Source organism: Silene latifolia, chromosome X (genome assembly GCF_048544455.1).
Source record: "Silene latifolia isolate original U9 population chromosome X, ASM4854445v1, whole genome shotgun sequence".
Lineage (NCBI taxonomy): Eukaryota > Viridiplantae > Streptophyta > Magnoliopsida > Caryophyllales > Caryophyllaceae > Silene > Silene latifolia.
Window position 1 is genome coordinate 297,930,773 of NC_133537.1, and position 4,256 is coordinate 297,935,028.

The window sequence follows — 4,256 nt, forward strand, 5'->3', positions numbered from 1 at the left end:
GTTCTTACTTTATTTTGGGTAATTGAAGATTATTTGGGTTATTATTGGGAGATTGACAACCTCTCAATCTAGGATTCAAGTACTTCTATTATTCTTGCTTTATTATTGGAATCATTAGTAGGTATAATCTCTTAATCCCTTTTTAATTATTGCTAATTACTTTCATTTATTCATCATGTTTCATTATGTTAGTATGATTGACAACCTTTCTAGCATGATCAATATGATAATGAGTGAGTAGTCTCTTAGCTAGGGTTTAATGGGTGATTAGGGAAACCAACATGGGGAATGATTCATGCTTAAATTAATATGCTTTCATATCTTATTTGCTTGCTTGTTTTGATCTTAATGCATGCACATGTTATATTTGATGAAATGCTAAGCCTATGAATCCTTGCATTTACTATCATCTTCTATCCTTTCAACTTGACTTGTAAGACATAACCCAACTCGAGTCTTGTTAGACCATGCATGTGTTAAGTAGGGAAGATTAAGTCGACTTGTAGGTGTTGTACAATCCAAGAGATTCGGCTCCGGGACCCAAACTTTCCTAGGATTGTAAGATATAACCCAACTCAATCCATCACAACAATAATTGCTTGCTTATAATTTGAGAACATGTTTGTATGATCATATCCCATGATTCCCCTATGAACCCATGACACCCTAGTGCTTTTAATCAATTGTTTACACCCTTATTTCATTTGCCTTGATAGTTTATTTTCATTGCTATTTTAGTTTAGTAACCTTCTACATCAACCCAATTTGTGACACCTCTAGACACCGCTAGTTACAATAGAATCTTCATTTCAATACCCGTCCCTTGGGATCCGACCTTTACTTGCCTCTTTACTAATTGTAGAGTTGTTTGTGAAGTATAAATTGTGTTTTGTATCGACCATTGACCAACGACCACATATGCTTAATTGTGAACACCAAATGGACTCGATCAAAAATGGCGCCGTTGCCGGGGACGGTGTTTAATTGATTTAAGATTTCTTTTATTGTTTTTAGTTGTGTCTTTTTCACCTTGGGGAAGTAAAACTCCTCAAGGATTGTTCTAATTGTTTTTGAGTTGTTTGATATTTTGCATGTCTAGAAGGATACAAAGAGATTTGTTACCTTTTGACCGAGAAATCGAAAGAACCTTGACGAATAATAGGAGACTTGTTAGGAGGAATTTGGGAGGTGTTGGTGAAGTTGTTCAACCCACTAGTGAGTTTGTCAATCCTTTCGCAATAGAAGGAGAAGAGAACCCATTAAACAATACCACACAAAATCCACCTACAATGCCTAAATTCTCGTCTCACTCTATACCCACCGAGGAGGATCTACCAAACGGTACTCCTACCCCACAACATCTTACCGGAAACTTTATTGCCAAGTCCGCCTTCATCCAACTAGTTGAGAGGAGCCAATTCGGGGGAATGCCTAGTGAGGACCCTCATTCTCATATGGAAACATTTTGTGATTATTGTGAAGCTATCTCTCAAACGGGCGTGACTCAAGACCAAATAAGATGGGTCTTATTTCCTTTTTCGTTAATCGGCACCGCAAAGCAATGGTTGAAGGGCCTTGATAAGGCCACCCTTGGAATAGATTCTTGGAAGAAGCTAGCTCTAGCTTTCTACAAAAAATTCTACCCACTGGAAAAGACCAATATGCTAAGAGCTCAAATTACGGGTTTTAAGCAAAGGGATGAAGAATCTTTGTATGAAGCTTGGGAGCGGTTCAAAGGTATTTGTCGCTCATGTCCTCACCATGGACTTAGCGAATGGTTTTTAGTGCAACAATTTTGGAATGGTTTATATGAAGATTCAAGGAACATTCTCAATATGGGATCAAATGGAATGTTCACCGAAGTTGATGACAATCAAACATGGACAAGATTGAGGAAATGGCGGTCCATAATTCGCAATATAGTAGGCCTCGCAAGGCTACTAGAGGAAAGTATGAAGTGGACACCGTTACTCAATTGGGTGCTCAACTTAGTGCTCACATTGACACAATCAACTTGAAGTTTGAACAAGCTATGGCTAGACTTGAGGAAAGCTCAAAATCATCAAAGCACCATGTCAATGCCATGACGGCATCCTCATCAATCCCAAGCGGGATATGTGAGAATTGTGGAACCTTAGGTCATGACTCAAGTGAATGTAGGGGAACAACCGAGCAAGTCAATGCTTTCCAAGCTTACAAAAGCGGTACCCCTTATTCAAATTTTTACAATGAAAATACCAAATTCCATCCAAATCTCTCATACAAAAGCCAAAATGTCCAAAACCCTCAAACAACATACACTCCACCACCCATGAGAAATCAAAACCAAAGACCCTTTTTCAATCAAAACCAAGGTTACCAAAATCAAAATCCATACAATCACCACAATGACCAAAGTTTTGATGTCCAAAAAGCGGTCCTTCAAATGCAAAAGAATCAACAAGAATTTTTCACCCAAATGCAAAAAGATAGCCAAGCAAAAGACACCACCATCAACAACATTCTAGCTCACACCAAGATGTTGGAAACACAATTGACCCAACTAGCATCTTCGAGCTCACAAAGACAAAAGGGGCAATTACCACCTCAAGGTAATCCCCCTAGACATGAAACGGTTAGTGCCATTCACTTAAGAAGTGGTACAAGGTATGAAGCACCGAAGGAGCAAGTTGAGGATGAAGTTGTGAGAGCTAGTGAGAATGAAGTTGTGGTGCAAAGTCCCAAAGAAGGGGAATCATCAAAAGAAGAAAGTTCAAAGAAAAATGAAGATAAAGCCAAAGAAAAGGAGCCCATTGTGATTAGACTTCCTTTTCCAAGTCGTCAAGCCAAGCCTAAATTTGACGATCAACTTGGAAAGTTCATGGAAATTGTGAAGAACTTAGAAGTCTCAATTCCTTTCACGGAATTAATCAATCACGTTCCGGCCTATGCAAAGTACATGAAAGATATCCTCACAAAGAAGAAGTCGATCCGGAAACTTGAGACTATCGCCTTCACTAAGGTGAGTAGTGCCATACTTCAAGGGAGTTCACCTCCAAAGTTAAAGGATCCGGGAAGCTTCTCAATACCATGTACCATTGGCGACACAACGATCAACAAAGCCTTATGTGATCTAGGGGCTAGTGTGAGTGTCATGCCATACTCGGTAAGTAAAAGGTTGGGAATGGGAGAGCTTAAATGTACCAATATCACTCTTCAAATGGCCGATAGATCGACGAAGACACCGCTAGGAATATGGGAAGATGTCCCCGTGCGAATCGGGAAGTTTTTCATCCCGGTGGACTTTGTCATTGTTGATATGGAGGAAGATTCCAACATTCCAATCATCTTAGGAAGACCTTTCCTACACACCGCGGGTGCGGTGATTGATGTGAAGCATGGAGAGCTCACTCTAGAAGTGGGAGATGAAAGCATAACTTTTAATCTTGACAAGACCATGAGAGCTCCTCGTTTGCATGAGCCATGTTTCATGATTGATCATTATAATAGGAAAGATGAGAAGAAGAGATCGGAACTCCAATGGAGGAAGAAAGTTGAAGATGCTCCATTCAAAGAGCAAGTGAATTGTGACAAGGAGAGCTTGCGAAGCTCATCAAAATCAACCAAGGAAGAAGATGATGGCCTCATTGGCCAAAAGAAGAATTTGGGAGAGTTATCTCCATCCAAGCAAGAGATTTTCAATGATCAACTCAATGAAGTTTGTGGTCTTTGGGACGACGAATTTGAAGGGATCTTTAATCCCTACATTGGGCATGCCATCGATCATGATCAACAACAAGAACCACGGTCTATTGAGGACCTCTACCATAACAACGAACAAGCTTTTAATTACTTCTTCGAGGTGTTGAGCAACATCAACAACACCTTGAACATGCCTCTTTGACATCTCATCAAGAATGAGAGTTTGGTGGAGTCCTCCCTAAACCACCATTTGTAAATATTTCTAACTCCCTAACTTACATTTAATTTTTGCATTACATTTTTGTCATTTTTGGATTTATTTTTACTTTGATCAAAATAATTGTCATGAAAAGAGAGAAGTGAGGGAGGGACTAATGATTTTAATTAATGTGTAGTGATTTACCTTATTGTGGGGATGGGAATTGCCTAGGCTATTCATGCCTTAGTAGTGCCCCCACAATGAAGAACACAAGATTTGAAAGAAAGAAAGAAAGAATGATAAGGGAATGCGTTGGTGCACGGATGGACCTGAATCCGTGTACACAAGGACCAATCCGAGCGGATTCCTGAGAATC

General features: G+C 39.6%; 1 non-coding gene across 1 annotated transcript; it reads right to left on the minus strand.

Moving 5' to 3' along the window:
* Positions 1–1,661: 1,661 nt before the first annotated feature.
* Positions 1,662–1,768, minus strand: LOC141626054 (small nucleolar RNA R71). The gene has a single exon (XR_012535784.1). It is a non-coding gene; the product is annotated as a small nucleolar RNA R71 (small nucleolar RNA).
* Between the last annotated feature and the right edge of the window lie 2,488 nt (positions 1,769–4,256).